The sequence below is a fragment of the Leopardus geoffroyi genome, chromosome A2 (assembly GCF_018350155.1).
Source record: "Leopardus geoffroyi isolate Oge1 chromosome A2, O.geoffroyi_Oge1_pat1.0, whole genome shotgun sequence".
NCBI classification, from domain to species: Eukaryota; Metazoa; Chordata; class Mammalia; order Carnivora; family Felidae; genus Leopardus; species Leopardus geoffroyi.
Genome location: NC_059331.1, coordinates 112,141,606 through 112,165,586, shown reverse-complemented (window position 1 = coordinate 112,165,586; position 23,981 = coordinate 112,141,606). Strand labels below are relative to the sequence as shown.

Sequence of the window (23,981 nt, the reverse complement as noted above, 5' to 3'; positions counted from 1 at the left end):
GGTCTGCATGGGCCATGCAAATGTCATCCAAAGGGTACTCTAGAATAGAATACTTATTCTAAAAAAAACAATACTTATTCTAAAAAAAAAATAATCAAGAAACACCAGAGAGAACACTGTACTTCCTTGCTCTGTGAGAGAATCTATACCTTTTCTTTTTAAAATCAAACAATAGTTTTTTTTCTTGTGGGTCACAGAGTATCATCTCTAGCCAGGGAGTGCACTTAATTGAATGCAAAACTCTACTGCTTGGAATATTAGCTAATATTTCAACCTACCTCTGGAATGCAATTAGAGGCAGTAACACTAAGTCACAATTTATCTCAGTGTAACGATTTCTGGCTTATATATATAAGCATATATATATATATATATATATATATATATATATATATATACACACGCATACACACACATACACACACACATGCTATTAAAGAATGAGACCAAGAGCTTTCTTCTTCACAATTAATATTTACTAAGTCTCCAGGGCTGAAATTACCTCAGTCTTTTTCTTCAAGTCTACAATCACAGCTGTAGTTTTTTTTTTTTTTCCATTACTATAGCAACCACAGGAATGCAAGCATTGTGTTTCCTTCTCTATCCAAAACATATAAAAGGGGCCAAAGTAGCAACAACCACCAAGAGACAGATAAATACCCTAAAAAATGGTCATAATTAAGAATTTACATTTATGGGGGTATTTTGAAAGCACATCTGACTTCAGAGCACTTAGATCATTCAACTATGACAAAATACATATTCATTCAAGTTTATTGAATCAAGATTCATTAGTTTCATTTACAGAGACTTCCCACAGAAGAATCCTAAATTTACCAGTTTTGTCTTTTCGTATAAACAAATGATAGGAAAAAATCTCCTCCATTAAAGTTATAGAGAACTTTCCAAATTACATAAAACAATGTCTTATTTATACCCAAAAGGGAGCTAGAAAAAGACCAAAGTGTAAGAAGTTAATAGGTTGATCCCCAATTTTGTTGTTTATACTTCAAAATCATAGTAATAGTAAGGACATTCCTTCATGCCTACAGTTGTATCTTTAATCTAAATTCATTATAAAGTAACACAAGCACAGTATTTTAAAAAGAACTCAATGGAACTTTCAAACATCTGACTTCCATTCTGTGTATCTATGGTTGTGACTTTAGAAGTCCTCTGCCCCATTCTGCTATAATAAAACAAATTTTAAGGTGAAAGACCCATGGCATAAATAACATTATTCTTCAATGTAAATCAGTAATTTGAGGTTTTGGACACAGGCACATCTGGAGATTTGGTTCATATATATACTTGGGGAGAAACACAGGGATCATCTATTCTGATCTCTTTTTTTCAGAAAAAAGAACTGATGAAGAGATAAAATGATGATAGATAGGTAGACAGATATCCCAGTTCTCACAAAGGAGGTTTCCATCATTGAGTAATTGTTGTTGTTGTTGTTGTTGTTGTTGTTGTTGTTGTTGTTGTTGTTGAATTTCCAAGGAAGATGGCTACCCTAATTATTTTCTAAGGACAATATGTGCACTAGCTCTGCCAGACTATGTAGGGCTCTTCCTTGGGAGATGGACCCCGACTTCAATATGTATAATTTACTGAGGTAAGTGCTATAATAGACACATTTACAAAGCACAATGGAATCACATAGGATGGGCCCAACTCTTCCTGGAGCAGCTTCAAAGAGGGAGGATTGCTTTCTGTTGGGTGTTAAACGCACTGTGTTCACCAGAGGAAGGCATGAATTTTGGCACAGGGAGCCATGGGGAGGAAGTGTGCCAGAAGCAGAAGATGAAGCAGAAAGTGAGCAGGAAACGGGAGAACTAGCAAATAGGTGATAATTTTAAAAGGATAACTGGGGACATGGATTGCAGTGAGGAGAGACTGTAGAACAGTAAACCAAGGAAGAAGTTAAAGAAGTTATGGTAAAATAGAGGAGATTAATTAGAAAGATATTTAGGAGGGAGACTTTACAGGAGTTAATTGCCTTGGATACATATAAGAGTCAGTAAAATAAACTAGTTGCAAATAACCATGATAACTTCTTTTTGTTGGTACATACTTGACATATAATATTATATTGGTTTCATGTGTACAACATGATGATTCGATATTTGGATATATTGAATAATGATCACCACAGTAAGTATAATTAACATCCATCACCTCACACAGTTACAACTTTCTTTTCTTTAAGATCTACTCTTTTAGTAACTTTTAAATATACGACAACGGTATTATTAACTATAGTCACCATGCTGTATATAACATCCCCATGGCTTATATATTTTATAACTGGAAGTTTGTACCTTTTGGCCATCTTCACCTGTGATAACTTCTAATTGGAAAAACACAAAAAGCATAAACAGTGAGTCATATATAAAATTCTAGATTTGTCCTCAAAATTATGTGTCAACTTCTCTATTTTGTAGTATTCTCCACTCTATGCACTCTATCTTTGCTCTCCAGTTTACCATTATAGTTAAAATTAGTTAGTTTAACACCTTCTCTGACATTTAACTGAAAATGGAAAACACGTACCAAAATAGTCTATGTAAAAAAATACCACAAAAAAAATAAACAAGTGATCTCTTCAGTTCTCAAATAAACCAAGAGATTTAAATGTTATAATTATTTTTCCTTCATCCTTTGACTGCCATTCCTTTTCAGAGAGAAGAAAAACTCTTTAAAAATGTAACAATCTGGACCGCCTGGGTGGGCCAGTTGGTTGAGCACCTGACTCTTGATTTCAGCTCAAGCCATGATCCAGGGTCGTGGGATTGAGCCCTGCGTCAGGCTCCGGGCTAAGGATGGAGCCTACTTGGGATTCTCTCTCTCTCCCTCTGCCCCTCTCCCCTGCTTGTGCTCTCTCTTGCAAATAAAAAAGAAAATGTAGCAATCCAACAAATATAGTTTTAAATATGAAGGAAAGAATAGCAACTCACAATCATATTATTGGGAAAAAAATCTACCTCAGTTTTTTTCTAATAAATTCATCTTATTAGGTAGTATGTTAAGAAATAACTATAGCTTGGGACACCTGGGTGACTCAGTCGGTTGAGCGTCCAACTTCATTTGGCTGAGGTCATGACCTCACAGTCATGAGTTCGAGCCCCATGTCAGGCTCTATGCTGACAGAATCCTACTTCAGATTCTGTGTCTCCCTCTCTCTCTGCCTCTCTCCCACTCATGCTCTATCCCTCTCTCTCAAAAATAAATAAATATTAAAAAATAAAAAATTTAGAAATAACTATAGCTTTGGAACATGTTACATAACTATGTAATATTACTATAAAAGCTGCTGCCTTGCTAATAGGACAACATAAGACAAAACTATAATCATATTACTTCATTACTATTAAAGCATAAGAAAGAAAACAGCATATTAGAAAGTGTAAGTATCACATTCTCTATATTTCCTTCTTTATTCAATATTATGTTGTTATGATTTATATTGTATGTCATTCAGTTCCTTCGTTTCTAACTGCTGCATTGTAATAGGTCACATCTATTTCATTTCTTGTGCAATTTGCTTGCATTAGATATCTAGGCTTCCTTCACCTCCCTGCTACCACAAATAATACTGTAAGAAATAGACTTAATTTTGCTATGTACTGTAAGATTGCTTTCCAGAATGACCACTTAGGTCTGCACTTTCATTAGCAGTGCAAAAAAAAATTATGTCTTCCCACACCTTTGCCTGCATTTGCTAATAACCCCCTTTCTTAATTTCTGCCATTCTGAGTGAATTGAATGATGAATATTGATATATGAATTTTCACCTCTTGCATTACTAGTAAGTTTGAGCATCTCTTCATATACTTGAAAGCCATTCATAGCTCCCCTTCTATGAATTGCCTAGTCATGCTAGTTACCCATTTTGCAACTTTGTTTCCTGTTTTATATACTCATTATATAAATTAAAGTCACAGGTGCACATAAACTCCTCACATTTTACATAGATAACTGAGTATTTTAAGTATGTGACTAAGTATACAAAGCACCTGCCTGTGAATAGGTTTGCAAAGTACTTTTCTTTCCTTTCTAATTTAACCTAACAATTGTAAGGCATTATTTCTCAGAAACTTTATTCTTCAATATTCACATCACCTGAGAATTTACACTAAGTGAAAAATTCAATTGAAATGAGAATCTATAGGCAGAGCATCAGGAATCTCTAAAATTTCCACAGTAGCAGAAATGTGAAGTAAATTCTACTAGAACAGTATGGTAGAACATACTGTTACCAATAAAATTACAGTTACAAAGGTTGTATAATAATTCACTTCAGAAATACCTATTGAGTGCTTATGGAGGACCAAGCGCCACATTAGATGCAAGGAATACAGACATTACATTTTGGCTCCACACAAAGAGCTCATCATCTAGTTAAGAGAAAATACATGCAAACAATTATTAAAGATTCCTTGCATCCTGTATAGACATGCTTACGCACAATGTGCTATAAGATATAAGAGCTCAGATGACAAGAAACCTGCGCCAGGTGAAAGGGAAGTGCTTTGAAGGGGAGTCTAAAGGTAGGCTCAGTTGTAAGGGACATATGTTTGTCAAGTGCCCCAACAGAGGAGAGAGACTGCCCTCTGGGAAGAAAAAGAAAACGTATGCAAAGGCACTGAGGTGTGAAGGGAACATCTTGGGAATTCCCCACTGTTCCTTACTACTACAATCCTACATATGTAACCAAGTCTTGCTGGATGGAGTGAGATTCGAGGCTAGGGAGATATACAGGAGGCATGTGATGAAAGATTTTTATGTCCTTCTGTGGAGGCCTCCAGATACTGGGCACATAAGTAACAGAGGCTTATAAACTCAAATATCAGGCATTGGCCTGGGAGTTGGGGATGTGGTGGTGTACAGGACAGACAAGCCTCTGTCGAAGGGTGTAAAGTGAAGAACTGACAATCCTATCTGATATTTTCTATGGTTAGTCTAGGTGCAATGTGGAATTAAGAGCAGGAACTGAAGCATAGAGGCTAGTTACATTACTACTACAATACACCAGACCAAAACTAAAGCAAAAAAAGTATTTATGACATAATTATGGGAAGTAAAATATGCAGATACAAAGTTGTGGTAATTAGCATAACCACCTTTTGAAGAGTATTTCCCAGTATAAAAACTTTCAAGTGACTGGTCTAACTAAGTCTTCCAGTAGTCTCTGAGAATAATATGATGATTGCCTCCATTTTTTAGGCAGATACTGAGCACCGTATCCAAGGCAAACAGCCAGGGGATGGAAGAAAAGGGATGCTATCGTAATTCACTTGGTTTGATATCCATCAAACGTTTAATGAATAACTTGCGCTGTGTGTCCGACACTAAGAGAAGGGGCAGAGTGGGGGATTCCACCAAAGTAAAGCCTTCTTCCCACAAGAGTCTGCAGTCTAGAGAAAGAAACCAGTAAGTGAATAGCCAATTACAATGCAGTACAATTGGTGTGCTGATCAGGGCTAAGCCAGAACTGCCTGTCCACTCAGAAATGTGTGAAGTATAATAAAGACATAAAGCCAAATAAGGAAGGAAAATCCATTGCACGAAGGGTGGCAGTGCTGGAATTTGTGTGTTTTCTTAAAAGTCGCTTAATGTTGTTACGATGACACTCTACAAGGCTAAGGTCAGACAAAGGAAAGAGAATAATCATCAGACCCAGAGCAAAGATGACTTCATGGCAGTCGTTTCTTTCCTTTCTACTAACAGAGCTCACAGAAACTGTGTGGTAACTCACAGGTAAATATTTGAAACAAAGGAGATAGCTATGTAGAATTTCCCTCAGCTTAAAGCTAAGTGTTTAATAATCAATACCAGGAAACAGACTGAAGAGGTGAAACATAGTAAAATATCAAGAACTAAAGAAACTGGATCAGATGACACTGTTTACAGTAAAGGATAAACATGTCAAATTGGACTTAATTACCAATGATGCCTACAGTTTTGCCAGCTGCATCATAATTCAAATCACTCCTCCACTTCTTCACCGAAATATGTTTGAGAATTTGTTTTGTGATACATGAGAACCTCATGTAACAAGTGCCAACTCTAGACTGAGTTTTTAAAAAAAAAAAAAAACACACAAATTCATTTTTCATATTGCATGAAGACATATTATCCACAATATGCTCAAGTAAACTAAGAATTAGGGTATTTGCCTGTTAAATATAAATTGTTAGTTTGGGTGTGGGGGGAACTATGGGTAAGGGTGGTTGGGGCGACGGCCTGGAGGATCAAACCATTATTTTATCATTACATTACTATGTAGGTTTTGTCTTAGTACATACTACATATCGATCAGAATGTTCATGAGGTACAAGTCTGAGGGACAATATCTTTTTTGTCTTTGATGAGGCCATGGTGGATTTTGGACAGAACGCTGGATTTGAATCTGGAAAGTCTATGTTTTGGTCTACTTCTTGCCAGCTGTGTGTCCTTGGGCAAGCCACTTAATAGCTCTGAAATCCAAATTCCTCGGGCAATTTCACATAAAGTTGTTGTGATGTTTAAGTGAGATAACATGTGCCAGCATTTGCAAAACAATAAAATGCCACATAAATATCAGTTATTTATTACCCTATGTGTAATTGTAAATGGCATTACTAAACTCTAATCAAAACCAAAACAGAGTTAAGTTTAAAAAAAAATTCTTGACTAGAAGCAGGCTTTATCTGCTTTCATTACCTTGTCACCTCATAATATTCGTGTTGAAGCTTTTTTTTGGTTGTTGTTGTTGAAGATGTAGGGTCATAATTGATGGGCTCCAACAGAACACAATCCAGAACTTTGGAGAACAAGGAAAAGATTAACATTTTTCAAGTGCTGCAGGGAAACTCTAGTAATTAAAGAGTGTACTTTCTGAGAATTTTGATACTCAAATTCCCTACATAATTAACTATTCCTCTGTCCATTTTTGGTTTGGGTTAGTAATTTTATCCTCTTCTTAAGGGAGAGAAACAAAGGCTAAGTGACTTATACAAAGTTCACGCTAGAAACAATCTTTAGATCTTCAGACTCTGAATCCAGGCCTTTATTAGCTATGTCACAATAAACCTTTCAAGTTGCCACTGACTCAGATAAAACCTTCACATCATCCCATTTGTGCCATTGTTCCTTTATCTGTTGTGCCTACTTGAAATATTACCTTGTTTCATAACAGATCGAGATAGTGACCTAAAGCAGGCACATATTCCTTCCACTAACACTTCTGTTACCTTGAGAGATTCAAGCCACATCTAAAAAGCCTCAATGAGAAAACTTTCTGTGAAGCAAAATGGCAAATAAAGCATTTCTAAGCATTACATAGAGGAAAAAATTTAGGTAAAGGTTTTTTTTCTCATTAGCCTTATAATTAGCAAGTTGAAGTTCTGACAGGGGTAACACTAATTGTTTCCTTGAGTTCTATGATACGCCTATTTAGGGTAAAATACATTTTCTCTGGTTACTACGTAAGTATTTCCATTATAGTCTGAGATAAAAACAGCAACAACAGTAATAATACCTGTAATTACACAGCATATACTGTGTGTCATACACTGTCCTATGTATTATATTACCTCATTGTCCCTACATATCACCAACACTATCTGTAAAAGTAGCCCACTGTTACCCTTCAGGTAACAACAACAATCTTTAGGAAACTCTGAAGCAGCTCCTAAAAGAGATACAAGTTTCACCCTCCTAGCAAAACCACCATCTAGAAAACAAGCAGAACAATTTTAATCCCCTCTAGTGTCGTCAGGGGATTTACTACCAAGAGGGAGGAGACATTCTGAGAAACAAAATTTTGTGAGCAACATAAGAAAGAAATTTCTTTCCAGATAATATACAAATGAAAACCGAACTTTTCCTGCCCAAATTGAGGGAGGTCAATGAAATCCTGCTTACCCCAAGCGCAAAAGGCCTTTTGCGGCAGATAGATTTTTGCTAAGTGTTAGCAGAATCATTCACATTGAAAAAACATCTGCTTCCCAAAAATTGCACTTATTTGTGCCATAGAAAATAGGAAGAGAAATAACCAGGGCCAGTAGAAATACAGGCACAATAGCTCGATGCTTCACAGATGGCATCTGAGCAAATGCAGACATAAACAAAGCACTCTGCAATGAGGATATGGGCTCAGGCTCAAGGAAGTGATCAGCATGTGGGTCTGGAAGATGTGCAGGGCAGTACAGATCATGGGAGTGAAGACCCAAAGCCAGGGACACGGCGGGAGGGGGTCTTGTATGACCATGTTCTCCAACACTATTCCAGCGTGAGCAGGTCAACGGCAGGCTGTTTGCTATTTTGTTTTGATTTGTTTTAACTTAAAAGCTAAATTTGGTTGTTTAAAAAATGGTCTACTATGAATTCAATTCATCTCTAAGCAGTCTTTTGTTGAACGCATGAATCTGCTGTGAGAGGCTGCCTCTCTGTCTTGTCAGGAAGAATTCCCCAGCCTGTTGTGACCAACCAAAGTTGTGCCCACCATTTTGAGAGGTCCATACGGGGGCAGAGCAGGCAGCAGCCCTTTTGACAAAAGTACTTTTCTTGAATCTGCACACCCTTCTTGTTTATAGCCTGAGCACAGAGCATGAAGAGAGAGCAGGAGGGATTACTTGTACTAACCCCATAACCCTTCACAGAGCAAAAGGCAGCAATTACAGCACAAAAGCAAATGCACAAGAGCCTGACCTAATTCCGAAGCAGTTTTAATTAACTTATAAACTAGACTTGAAATCACACCCAATCTCAACAGAATTATAACAATACTTTTTTTAATTCCAGACCACTGTGTTGAATCTAGAAATTAAGGGAAAGGGCACAGTTTGTCTTTTGAACTGGCCAAATACTGCTGATATGAAAGTAAAATAATTCCAAAATAGGAATCACAAAACTTTTTCTATAATTATTAAAGGCTGTATCAGAGCATAAAGCTCCAGTTACTTAATTCCATTAAGTATCTACTTGACAAGGCTAAATGCAGGCGAAGTACATCATTGCTGCTATTTAAAATAAGATGAAATGTTAAGCTCTTTAGACATTACAAAGCAGTGGAGCCCGATTTTCATACTTATAACTCGATATGACTATTTCCACAGAATAAGAACCCGGCTTAAGTTGTGTAATCATTTCAAAGGTCCCAATGTCTACTTCCTGGCTCTCTTCTCACCTCTCAAATGTCAAAAACACATTTCCTGACACAGCTGAGATGCATGCCAGCTCCCTGTCAATGAAAAGTAAGAATGAGAACTTTGACACGATGGCCATCAACAGCCCTCTGTGGACGCCACTGTTTGGAACCTATTTCTCTCTCTGGTGATGAAACATCTTGGTCTGGTGCCTCTACTCTCAGTTCTACATCCTTTTCAAGCAATCGTGTCTTTGTGGGACTTTTCAAGATTCCAAACAAGCCATGTAATTTGTCTCTACTCTCAGCCACTACTTGGTTTTGGAACACAAAACCATTTCTTAAGATGATCAGGCACCAAAATAATCAAACCCTTAATTGTCTAGCATTCCTGTAATTCTGCAGTGACTGGAAACCCAAAAGAAAATACATACCCGGGGAAATAATACAATATGTAAATTTTAAGCTTACTGGAAGTTTAGGAATCAAATGATAAATAATGGAAAATTGAATTAGGACAAAAGTAATGTCAGGGATAAGTAGGGTTGTACCATTTTGCCTTGCCATTTTATTTAGTGAACTCAGTGTTTATTCACAATAACCAGCATGTAAGTATTCAATAAATATTTGCTGTTAGCATTTATAGTAGTGATTGAGGATCCAGGTATCTCTAAACAGGAATGAAAACAAAAGCAGAAAGAGAAATATATACTACTACCTATAATATGAATTTAAAAATATTTAGGGCAGAGAGTTCTTCTGAGGAGATATTCCTTGGAAAAAATACCGTGCGCATGGTGAAAGGCAGCAGCTACACTTATGGTCAGCACAGCATAAGATATAAAGATACTGAGTCACCATGTTACACAACTGAAACTAATAGTGTATATCAACTCCACTCAAATTCAAAAATGTTTTAAATAATAATAATGAACAAAATACTGTTATCAGTGGAAAACTCCATGGAGAAGAGATCCTGTCTTCTTGTTCTCTGTTTAAGTCTGAATAAATGGGAATAACGTCTGCCACATTTAAGACACTAAAAATATACTGAATGAATGAAAGAATGAATGAATGCAATTGCTCATACTAAAACTTCCCTGTGAGATTCACAACACACACATGCTAATCAAAGGCCCTAAGAAGTCCTGCTGTAAAAGAAGTCTATTTACTGTCTTTTTTAACCTACAATTTTTAACATTTATTTGGCACAGAACACTTTTTCTTTTTTGCATGGGGGACTACTCATATTTCAGGGAGCTGATATATAAAGAAATGTATCTAAGGACTAGAAATTAAGGAACTACCCAGTAAGTGCAGCATACTGACCCCAAACATAAAGATACAATTTGTATCCTCAAAGAGCTCAGAGTCACACAGTAAAGACTGATATATTATCTATGAGATAGATATATATATATATATATATATATATATATTTATGATAAAAGACCAAGATGAAACATGCTATATTTATTATAAATATTTAAATATATTTTATATACACATTTTGTATACTACTATAAATGTTATATTAGTATAAACATATTAGTATAATATGTTAATAACTACTGTACTTTAGTGTTACAATCTATCATAAAATATTAATATTGTGATCATATAATAGTATTAGACTAATATAATAGTATTAGACTAATATAACGTAAATATTATTGAAGGTTAGAGGCTCTTGTGGTAAAACCAACTCACAGAGAGAGAGTAACAGGAGCAAACAAGTTTTTTTAATGTTCATTTATTTTTGAGCGCGCACGCGCACATGAGAGAGAGAAAGAGCAGGGGGTGAGGGGCAGAGAGAGAAGGGGACAGAGGATCCGAAGTGGGCTCTGTACCGACAGCAGACAGCCCTATGCAGGGTTCGAACTCACAAACTGTGAGATCATGACCTGAGCCAAAGTTGGATGCTTAACCAACTGAGCCACCCAGGTGCCCCAGAGCAAACATTTTTTTTTTTAAATGAACTCTCAGTTTAATGTAAGATTTTAGTAAATTGAATATGTAAAAATTAAAGAGAATTCTCATTTCCCTTCTAAATCTTCCCACTTTTCCATTATGTACAAAATCACCTTGACATCAGATCATTCCAATGAATCTTTTATCATGTATGAGTCATAGCATCTTATCTCAGTAGGGTTAGCTAGCCATCAGTTAGTATAAATTCTCATTCACAAGATCACAAAAGAAAACACCTGGTAAATTATTCTTTTCTTCTTTGCTCATGCTATACATAATATTGTTCCAAAAAATTTCAAAAAAGCTTACACAAACATATTTTCCAACATTACTCAGGTAAAGCTGAAACTAAAAGTTGGAGACATTCCGAAAGTGTCAAGCACTTTTCTGATGCTCAAAAAAGATAGTGTGCCTCAATCATATGCTATCTCTAAAAGTGTTACTCTGTTGGGGCGCCTGGGTGGAGCAGTCGGTTAAGCGTCCGACTTCAGCCAGGTCATGATCTCGCGGTCTGTGAGTTCGAGCCCCGCGTCAGGCTCTGGGCTGATGGCTCGGAGCCTGGAGCCTGTTTCCGATTCTGTGTCTCCCTCTCTCTCTGCCCCTCCCCCATTCATGCTCTGTCTCTCTCTGTCCCAAAAATAAATAAACGTTGAAAAAAAAAATTTAAAAAAATAAATAAATAAAAAATAAAAGTGTTACTCTGTTATTTTGTTTTTAATCACTGTTGAAAGTCCTAATGTAACAACACCTTTATGAAAAGGAATTAGGGCTTGGACGTAGCCAAAAGTGAAAAGCAGAATTCTGGTCCTGGTAGAGGTAGACACATGTACAGGTAATAATAACAAATACCAATAATAAAGTCCACACAGCTTACAACACATGTCCTGAGAAAGCCCCCCACGAGATAGAAGAAAACAAATCTTTGTTCATCCAATGAGCAATTATATTCTAGATGGAGTATTTGAGCGTTTACATCCATGACAACATGTAGTCCAACAATATTTACAAGTTCACATGATACCTCGATTAAAAGTACGAACACTGGGGGGGCGCCTGGGTGGCGCAGTTGGTTAAGCGTCCGAATTCAGCCAGGTCACGATCTCGCGATCCGTGAGTTCGAGCCCCGCGTCAGGCTCTGGGCTGATGGCTCAGAGCCTGGATCCTGTTTCCGATTCTGTGTCTCCCTCTCTCTCTGACCCTCCCCCGTTCATGCTCTGTCTCTCTCTGTCCCAAAAATAAATAAACGTTGAAAAGTACGAACACTGGGGTTTAGAGAACAAGACTGACCATTTCCAAATATTCTCCTCACCCTCTCCAAAACAACCAAATCCACAAGCATTAAGAATTAATCCACACTGGAACTATGGCTTCAGCATTAGATAGACCACACTCCAAGTTCAAATCATACCTAAGTTAGAAGAAAGATAAAACACATTCCAGCAGGGTTTGCACCACCTGTCCACCCCTGAAACCAGCCTGTGGATACAGAAAACAATGACAGGGAAACTGAAAAGGATCTGTGAAAGGGCAGAGGATATACTTAGAGGAAACACAGGCAAAATATCCACAGAAAAAGGAAGTGAAACAATAAATGCAAAAATGATGTCAACAGGTACAGACTTGGTAGTTCATGAGCCTGGCAAAAGGGAAAGAGGTTGCAAAGTCAGGGGATCAGAAGTGGTGAAACCCGTGTGTAGAAACTTCTGAAATTCCAGAGGTGGGGGATGACGATGTGAGAGGATACAGAGTTTGGGCTTGTTTCACTGAATTACATAGTTTGTGTCATGAGGCCACCCACAGTAGGATGCATTTTCAACTATGGCCCCAGTCAGGAATTGGGAGAAGTAAAACATTCCCATACCTCACTCTTTCCAATCACAGCAGAGGTATATGATCACAGAACAGACTCTCCAGTTAGAAGTTGACCTGTAGTAGTGAACAAATGAGGGAAGTCAATGCTTGAGTAATAATAATTCATAAGATATTCTGCAGGGCTTATGAAGGGGGAAAATAAAAACTTCCATAGTAATGGTATTGATCCATATTGAGAGATCTTAGACCAGTTGCAGTAGCAGAGATAAAGTATCTTCTGCAAGTAGAAACAGGGTCACTGAAACAAAGGAAAAAGGCACACAAGCACATGAGATAAGCAAAATTGGGAACACACAGAAGATCATAACTACCTGTGTAAGACCAGAACTGAACAATTCTCTTATCCATACTCTCTTACCCATATCCATTTTCACCAAGTCCCTGAATAAAATGACTTGAGGTTTACAGTATTTCTCCTGTAAGTTGTTATATAATAATATTTAGATTAACTGAATAGAAATCTGTATTGTTCTTACTATAACTCAGTCATCCTCAAAGATTATGCATATCACCTTCATGAAGTTCTTGATTAAAGAATGTTTCTAAGTACTTATATTCAGATGTCTGGGGCTGTGTGAATTCTACCTCATTACTACAATCATATTTTGGGGCCCAAGGTCAGGAAAACCAGTTAAGTTACACCCTTTAAAAAATATACCTTAGCCACATTTGTTTGTTTCCATGTGTTACATGTGACACCTTGACTCATTAAGAATTTTAACTGAAATGGAGGGCAGCTAGTTTTGCAGAAAACAGGTAATGATGTGAACAAATTTATTTCCATGTATTTGTTATGTATCCAATTACAGACACCTATTTTAAGTTCGTAAGATAAAGATATTTCTTTGTTTTCATGCAGTAACATTTCATGCAAGGGACTGAATGAAGGGTCTATTTCCAGGAGACTGTTTTTGCCATTGAAAACTCTGTCTTCTTCAGGCATCTGCTGAATGATGCATTAGCAGGAGCTACAAGGATCACATTGTTTCACACCAAATAGCCTCTACACTTTGATTCATATATCACACATGTTCTGTTTCTTACATTTCTGTTTTCACACCCACTACCTAAGTGCAAAGGGATTTGAAGACAAGTACCACAGTTTTCTAACTTTCAGCTGCTTTGGTTGTATTGATGGAGGAAGTTATGGAACATGTAGAAAATAGAATCAAGATTAAGGAGATCATATTTCTGTTTTATGCCCTGTGATACAGTGAGGTTCACCAAGTAACAATTACTCAAAACATTCATTTTAGATCATTTAGCTTCACTGAAAATCCCTTAAGTTGGCAAACACAACTTTTAAAAAAGATATTTATTTTAGAGAAGAGAGAGCCAGAGGTGCGACTTCATGGAATGTGAAGAAGGCTATCAATAACAATAAATGATTGTCATATAAGAGAAATTGATATATAAGTCTCCATATCTTTTAAGAAAGTCAAAATATGGAAGTAAGCTTAACTCACTCCAGGAAAGTTCATTTCTTATAGATACTGAGATATAATAATGAGGATGGTTACACACTTTTATTAATGGTGTTCAAAAATACATGTGCGTTCTACTAATGAGTCCTGAAATCTTCAGTAGTTATACTGCCCGGTGATTCCCAGATTCTAAAAAATTAATTAAACAGATAACCTTAGGAAGTCTTGTCTAGTACTATTAATTCACCTTTTATAAATTACTTTAGGTAAGTTCCTGATCCACCAAGTGAATAGGTAACCCATGTTCAACTCCCTAACAGAACAGAAATAATAGAACTAATTTTATAATGGAAGGGACCCAAGTAACCAAATAACTAAACCCTTTCATTCTACAGAGGATGGAAATAAGGCTAGAAAATATTACAGACCTTTTCAATACCACACAGTGGTAGTAACGAATTCTGTATAGCCCAGGAACCTGGTTTCCAAGTCGATGGCTTTTGCCACTATATCTCATTTGCCACTTTATCTGAAACTACAAATTTGTTATTTTTGTCAGATCTACCTTGAAGGCAAGCTTCCTAACCTCCAAAGTGCCTGTAAAGAGACTTGAGTATCTGTTCTCACGCCACTGCACAAAGTTTTCTGCATAATTTTTTAATGACCACCGTGGAGCACGTAGAGTGAAACTATAAAAGCAGTACTGTGTTGATGTTAACAAAGTGAGAATGAGAAAAATCAAATAGAAAGGCAAGGGGTGACTTAGGCACAAATTAAATCAAGTTTATGAAGGAACAAGTGAGACGGTGACCAGAGAACAGAGAGAACAATGCCTAAAACATAGAAAGTACTAAATCAATATTTGTAAATCAATCAGGAGAGGGATAGAGAGTACATAGTATCTACAAAGGATAAACATGTGGAGTCTTGTCCACCTCCTTTTATCTTTCTATCCTAATTCACAATTCCTACTTTTAGCAACAGTTTGCCATCCACTGAACACCTACCTACCACGTTACTCTGCTCTACCAGATTCTACTTTTCATTTGTCCTTAGCAAAAGTACTCCTGGAACACAGCTTAGCACTCTTATCTTTATTCAACTACATTCTAGTTTTCAACTTAATCAAAAACGTGAACAACCTATCAGAAGCATTGTCTAGTGGACCCAAAGACATTTAGACTGTTCAATGAAAAAAATGCTTTGAAAACATATTTTTGACTAAGTAGGAAAAGATTCCATATGTATATTTGTTATATATATAGATGCACATGCATATACGAATCTGGCCACAGCAAGTAGATGGAGAATAAAATGCTAAATATCATTTAGCATTCAATGCCACTTACCCACGTTATCACCATTCCAAATGATTCTAAACAAAGATTGACATAAAACAAAAACAAAAATCTTATGTTTCCAAGCAAGGGCTTAATTAAAATAAAAAGCTGGTCTTCAAAAATCATTGACAGTAAGCACTAGGGCTTTTGATGGACAGAACATTTGACTTTAAAGAAATATAAATTCTACACAGAAACTCTTCAGTATGTCAAAGAATAAAGTCAAAATTCCACTGTTCTGATTCATGAAATCCTTAAAGCATTTTCTAGGCATTACACATGCAGATACCCATGATGCCTTCCTCAAGTAATCACTGACCACTAAGCCACCTGGAAAAGAAGGAAGACAATAACTCTTAAAAAGGAGAAGATCTTATCGCAAAGGGAGTCCAGATGAAAGTTCAAAAAGAAGGGAAAAGACTATCAACATCAGCAAAGCTGTGCTTAAAGGCAACTCCATCAGTATTGACTTGTCTAAGATCATCTAAGAAGCTACACTGTTAGCATCTTTCTTAGACCCCTTGTATTATTAAAACAAAATTTGAAATTGATTTTTAATGTTTCTTTTTGTTTTTAATAAAGTTTTCTGGTGATTCAGAAAAAAAGAGTACAGTGCAGTGTCCCTTGCCTTCTCCCCCAAAACAAGCACAGGATCCAGACCAGTCTCTGCCATTTCCCAACACAAGACAAGAACCCAGACATCAGTAACTAACTACAAAGGAAAGGTCTTCGATGTTAGGTCATCTTGGATAGCACATGTCTGTGGAGGGAACTGATATACCAATACCTGTATTTTCTTTTGTGAACAGTGACTGGGGAGTCTAAGCATACCTAAAGTTATCTAGCCTCTTTAGATTTGTTTATTTTATTTAAAGAGAGATTTCCTAGCTTCTGAGTCATTTGTATTAAGCCATATATATCTCTCCATATTTATGTTTAACCAGAAAAGGTACATAGGTACAAAGAAATTTCATTCCTGCCACTTGAAAAACCTAAAACCATCCTGTTAGAGCTATACATTTACTTTACAATTAGTATTTGATGAAGAATTACAGAGACCTATCTAGTCTGAAAGGTAATTCTTTGCTATGGTCTTTCCACATTTCACATGTCACCATAGTTTTTCCTAATGCATAAAATACTTTTATTTATTTGAGAAATAGCACAATTCTCATTCATAAAAAGTAGTCTTACACGTAATTCATAGGGTCCAACAAATACACATACCAACTGAATACCTGAAAAACAGCTGACATTACCTAGGTCCTTTATCAAAAGGCTCCTGATTGATTTTTAAAAGGTATGCCCCAAAGCATCTTGCAAGTAATAAGGCTACAGCAATCTCCTGCATAATAGACACAGCAAATCCTGCTAAATCCTACCTTTAAATCAAATATTTGCATTTAGCACACATGTTCTTGTCAGTGAATGTTCAGTTCTCAGAAACATAATCTAAATGGAATTCCGACAACTGATGACATATGCCTATGGGGAACCTGTATAAGTGCAGAGGACTTACAGCAGTGCCTTCAAAACCACTTTAATGTAATCATTGGAATTATTTTTTTCTATTTTTTTTTTTTTTTTTTTGCTTTAACAACATATATGAGATTTTTTAAAAATTAGACAGTGGAAGACAGAATGGTTCATATATAACCTGTGCTCTAATGTCCCTCAGTTTTTTTTTTTGTTTTTTTTTTAATTTTTTTTTTTCAACATTTATTTATTTTTGGGACAGAGAGAGACAGAGCATGAACGGGGGAAGGGCAGAGAGAGAGGGAGACACAGAATCGGAAACAGGCTCCAGGCTATCAGCCCAGAGCCTGACGCGGGGCTCGAACTCACGGACCGCGAGATCGTGACCTGGCTGAAGTCGGACGCTTAACCGACTGCGCCACCCAGGCGCCCCAATGTCCCTCAGTTTTGCATGAGAGCCATTCTTAAGGAGAAAAAACTGACAAAGCGAGAACTGACAGAATAAAGAAAATACAAAGCCTTGATTCTTCCCCTCTGGATATCTAGGATCCCATATGATACCACATCCTCCTCAGTTCTTGATTTTCAAAGAAAGGAATGTGTATCTTATCATGTGGTCTCTATATCCAGGCACAAAATTATGTTACTATGTGATTTAATTTAATTCCCTTGTTTGAAGATACCTGAAATGAATTACTTATTAAAATTTTATATTTGCTTTTGACTATTTCTACTGCACTTTTTTTAGTAGTAGGAAAACAGAATTTTTGTTTTCTTACTAACCTGGTGATGAGTTAGCTACACCTAGAGAGACCTCACAGCAGTGAGTGGATAGCAATGAGGTACCAATTGACCTTTTAAAAAGGAAGAGTCTTTCCAAATCCAAGAATTCCAAAATCTTGTTTAAAAATATATAATCCCATGGGGCACCTGGGTGGCTTAGTTGGTTGAGCGTCCGACTTCAGCTCAGGTCATGATCTCACAGTTCGTGAGTTCGAGCCCCGCGTCAGGCTCTGTGCTGGCAGCTTGGAGACTGGAACCTGATTCAGATTCTGTGTCTCCCTCTCTCTGCCCCTTCCCCACTTATGCTCTGTCTCTCAAAAATGAATAAATGTTAAATATATATATATAAAATCCCAAATAGGACACATTTACCTCTTTCTCTACGTGCTTGGTCCCCATTGACCATTAGTGTGTGACCTCAACAGAGAGGAAAATGGATTTTTTAAATAATACTAAATAATCCAGATCCTGGCAGATACATTAAAAATGACAGCAGGATTGTCAATCTAAAGGCAAAAGGATACCACTGTATCATTTACAAACTCCCTGAAATCACATGCAGTTTAAATGCACTCTTCTTTTCTATCCACCATTATTTATTACCCCAATTTTAATGTTTTTAGGCAAAGCATAACACATAGCTCCAAGCATAGCTCAGTAGCCATCTCTCCTGCACTGAGTCTTTTAACCCTATTTTGATATTTTGTGTGTCTCTACACTGCTTTGTAATAATATTTGTGCTTTTATCCTTTACCTACTCCCTCTTTATCAACTTTCATTTATCTTTAAAATGAAGATAGACAGGGGGCGCCTGGGTGGCGCAGTCGGTTGAGCGTCCGACTTCAGCCAGGTCACGATCTCGCGGTCCGGGAGTTCGAGCCCCGCGTCAGGCTCTGGGCTGATGGCTCGGAGCCTGGAGCCTGTTTCCGATTCTGTGTCTCCCTCTCTCTCTGCCCCTCCCCTGTTCATGCTCTGTCTCTCTCTGTCCCAAAAATAAATAAACGTTGAAAAAAAAAAATTAAAAAAAAAAAATGAAGATAGACAGGGGTCCCTGGGTGGCTCCGACGGTAAAGTGTCCGACTTCGGCACAGGTCATGATCTCACAGTCATGAGTTCACGCCCCGCATCGGGCTCTGTGCTGACAGCTCAGAGCCTGGAGCCTGCTTCGGATTCTGTGTCTCCCTCTCTCTCTGCCCCTCCCCTGCTCACACTCTGTCTCTCCCTCCCTCTCTCTCAAAAATAAATTTAAAAAATTTTTAAATGAGGATAGACAAACAAATATTATGCAATGAACGTGTGAAGTGAAACTGACATAATGGTCATGGCTATTGAAATTTTGAATGTGCTGCTATGGTTTCCTTTTTTTTGACATATTACACACAAAGAAATCCTAAGTAACTACCTAGCAGAATGCAAGAAAGAAAATGGCTGCAAAAATATGACATCAAGGAATTTGTGCAAGACTTTACGCTTAAGCAAATAGAGAGTTTTGTTCTTCACAATGGAGTAACCACATTCTGATAGAATACATTATTAAATTTAGAATGTGAAGTGCAAATAAAATACACTGGGAAGATCAACACATGTTAGGAACAGTATAAAATGCAGCTTGAACTAATAAGGGTTTGGATCTACTTAGTTATGCTAAATTGAAATATATCTACAAAGTGAACTCTGGTTTCCTAAGACTATGGTTTCAATACATTAAATGCTTAAGCAGATCTCGCACTTAAATCATACCCTTGTGGCTTAAGGGTACTGATGATCTTGTGCACATGGACAAAACAGTGAAGTTAGGAATCACAGGTACACATTTATATTTTGAAGACCAACTTAAGATTGTGAAAAGTAATTTTTCTGTAAATATTGTTCTCTAATTTCTATCTTTTCTGTTGTTGCTTCCCTCTCTCAATTATGAAAACTTCAGTTCATTTTGTTTGTACAATTTGTTGCCAAGGCATAGGAACAAACCTACTATCAGGCCAACAGGGTAGTCCAAGGTGCCAAAATCTTGTTTAAAAATACATTATCCTGAAAGTGACTGAGCTTGCTTTTATGCACATCACAGTGTACCACACACTCATCTTTCTGGCAGCATGTGTGTGTTTAGGATGGAAAAGTCCTTTGTAACAGGTCATTTCCTGTAACAATCACTTATATTTTGGTTTAGTCAGAGAACTAACATTTGTTTCACAGACCTTCTCCTCTACCAGCTCAACTTCAAGCTGAATGCGGTTCTTTTGGAACATGCGAAATTTCCTCAGAGAGACCTAGTGGTTACGTACAGGATCGTTCCTACAGCCGGAATGATGTGTGGTGTGATTCTGGCCTGCCTCATCGTGGCACTACACAAGCAACCGGCAGTCACTGCTGTCCCTAGAAAACCACAGTGACTGGAAACACTGACTTTGTGGCTGTGCCAGAATGAATTCCTATTATCAGTTCCTGCCTCAGATATCCATTCATGATTCATAATTTCACTCCTTGAACCTAAGCTCCATTGCAACGTGACAACTCAACAAAGAAGAAAGTAAGTGTCGCCACATGAATGTCATCCCAAGCTTACACACAAACATGTCTTTCGTTATTAGAGCTTCATATTCACACTGGGGTAACTTCTCATACCTCTAACATTTCACAAGCACTCACTGAAAGGTTGATAAATTGAAAAGATGGCATCTCCTTCTTTGTACAGTCTTTTGCCAGCCTCCCCAAAATTGCCACGCAGTATTATATAATACTTCCTTAGCTAGATTCCAAGAATTCTATAAGCTGTAATTTAATCCTAGGGAAACCAGAGGATATTAAATGATCTAAACTGTCTTAGCCAGAAATCTCTGATTTGGCTGCCCTTTGAAGTTTCTATCTGAAACTTTTTGATGTCTTAATATTGTTTTAGAAATTAGGGGGGAGAGTTGACTTTGTAAATCATTTTAGGATTGCAAAAATGACATTATGATGATGAATGGCATAAAGCTTTAAAAAAAAGTTTCTCTGAATATTAAATTAATCACAAACCAAGGCTGTCTAACATTAGCTCCTGATAACGTAGAGATCTTGTGGCATTCCAGATGCTCTATGAAACAGAAATATTCTGTCTCTATTATGAGCACCTTTCCACATCTGCAATTCTGTTATACAATAAAGTCTTGTTCTTTTGTTGCAAGATTGCCCTGGTTCATTTTTTTATTATTAATTTAAACCATGTGGGTAAAGGGTAATCCAGTAAGCCATAGGATTTCAGATCAGAGCTTTCATACAATCACATGTAACACCAAACATCTGGATATTTAGATGGATAGGATAGGAAAAAAAAATTAAAAGAACGAAAGCATTGTCTGAATGAATAGATATTAATTGTATTTAATTTTATACACTTTGAATACAACATATTCTTAGCATACCTTCTATGAACAATGGCCAGGTTACAGAAATTAAAAACCATAACCCAATTGCATCAGCCACATATAAATATATAATAACCAAATTGCTTTCAGTAAAAAGACCTTAAAATTATTATAAATTGCTTAAGTAACCTAGAATCACTTTTACTATATCTAAAAGCAAGTTTAACAATCCACTTAAAGAGAACATAATATACAAGTTTTCTTGGAGCACTAAGTCACATGGCTGTCTATTTAACATAAAACCTGTCCCAGAAACATTTCCCCTCTAAGGCATATTACTCAATTATACACAATAATTAATGTTTGCCTTCCTCTATTTTTTGCCAATCCCTACACATTTCCTATCCCTGCTTCCATAAAAGTCTTGATAAAAAGGAAGTCATGATGATGTACAATTGGAAAAAAATCTTGTTTGAAATTTTTACGTTCTTCCAAGCTACCTAAAACTTAAAGACAATAAATAATATAAAGGAAATTTCTAAGAATCTTGCCAGTGAATGATTCTCTCCTGCATTTCAGAAGTCTGTTTAAAGCAAAGCAAAAAGGTACACTTAAGAAGGAAAACTTGTCCTTCTTAGTAAAATACTAGATTAATATCATTCGTATTAAAATGAGATTGAGAATAGTAAAAAGACCTATTCAGTACCAAAGAGGGAGGCATAATAGGTCTATCCCCCCAAAAAAGTTAAAGTTGAAAATCATATAAAATTATATAAAGTTCCTACTGCAGTCCAAATCAATTTATTTCCAAAGCATGATGCAGATACCAAGGCAGCTATTCTTAAAGGTTTGCCTGAATGGATGTTATTTGCATTCTGTAATCCAGATGCTGTGTATTTTACTGCATTTGCCAGGTGTGGACATTCAAAAGTAAAAACCTAAAGATCAAAGAAACAAAGGCTGATCCTGTTGAAATGTTTAGCCACAAGTCATTCATATGACTAGAGATTTTTTGTTTCATGAGGTGTTTACATCCTTTGTTGTTAAAGCTATTTATTACCTTTGAAAACAGTTCACCTCCCTTTTTGGAATACTATAGAGTGTGATAAGGTCTTAATGTGTGTTAAGGGAACATCCACATTTGCAAAGGTGATCCAAATGCCACCACTATTACTGCAAAAATAAATTCAATCTTTGGGGTTAGAAAATAAAAACAGGTCAATGTTTTAACAAAGAGGGGGCTCAGGCCCATAAGTAAAATATGATATAAACTAGATATATATAGAAACACAAAAGCAAAGTAAATGGGAAGAAAAATTTTTGAAAACTCAACTAGCCTCCAAAAGGTGGTTAAACAAGACAGGGCTGAAGCCACAAGCTATAATTTCTGTGGCACCATGCTCTTTTTCTCCTGATCAGCCTCAAGAGTTGACCCTCTGACTTTAGCATCTTCTTATTCCTTAACTCAACAAATATTTACTGAGTACTTTCTTTCTTTATGCCACACAATGTACACACCAGCGAAAACAAGCTCCCTTAAGGAGCTTACCATCTACTGGAAGAGACAAAGGCGTTGCATTTTTCAGTAGAGTAGGACAGGGGTTAGATTGAGCAAAATTCAGGCAGTCACACAAACATTAAGAAAGGAGACATCTAACTTTTTAGTGCATCTGAGCAGACTTTCCAAAGTGATTTCTATTCTCAGATTAGAAAAATACATGTTGCTCATTAGTCAGAGAAAGGGTTAGGGGTGAGGGACCCTGGCAGGAGGAAGGGACGTGCAGCTTCCCAGAGATGAGGCAGCCCAACAAATATACGTAACCACACACAGAAAATGAGGACTCTAAGGCAAGCAATGGGGAGACTTAATGAATAAGAGTTAAAAAAAAAAAAATCTCCAGATCATGACGAATTTTATATCTTATTTCATCTTTTTTTCCCCAGGAAGGGAGTCATCTCAACTCAGCCTGTACTGTTCCATACTCAGTTCAACCTTGGGCAATAAATTCTTTAAGTATCATCTGAGGACTTAACAGTCTTTCACTACCTGGCCCAAACTGCAAGGCATACATTCTTCCAAAATACAAAAGTATTCTATTTAAAATGAAAGAAATACACAGAGAACATTTTACACTGGCATCCAAATATTTACTACTTACTCAAGAAAATATTTTTTTAATCATCTGCAAATAGCAGTGGGAAGGACTGGGAAGGACTGGGAAGGACTGGGATTCTAATGGACCCTTTGCTCAAAAATAGAGAAAATATAGACTTAATCTGTTTGTAAACAATCTTTCTTGCTGCTACCTTTTATTTCCATTCTTATGATTTATATGGTGATAATTAAATTAATATTAATAAATTGGGCATCAGGCATCTAATATCTTCCAGACATTCCCATGGGTTTTTCATGAGTTCTCTATTTGTTCTTCACAATACAGACTTATAAACTCATTACAGTCATTATCTTCATTTTACAGAGTAAGATACTGAGTGTCAGCTATCTAGGTAGATCACAGGTCTGTTCAATACAGATTTAGGACACAAAGGTAGGACATATGAAAGTACACAAATATGCATGGTAAGTTTTCATACATTCCGATAATATATACACAGTCCCAGACGGAGAAATGAA

The 23,981-nt window shown here is 36.7% G+C and overlaps 1 pseudogene; it reads left to right on the top strand.

Annotated features, from left to right (window-relative positions):
- The first annotated feature begins 8,128 nt into the window (after positions 1-8,128).
- The window catches only part of LOC123607266, a 40,228-nt pseudogene continuing 24,375 nt past the window's right edge, over positions 8,129-23,981 (top strand).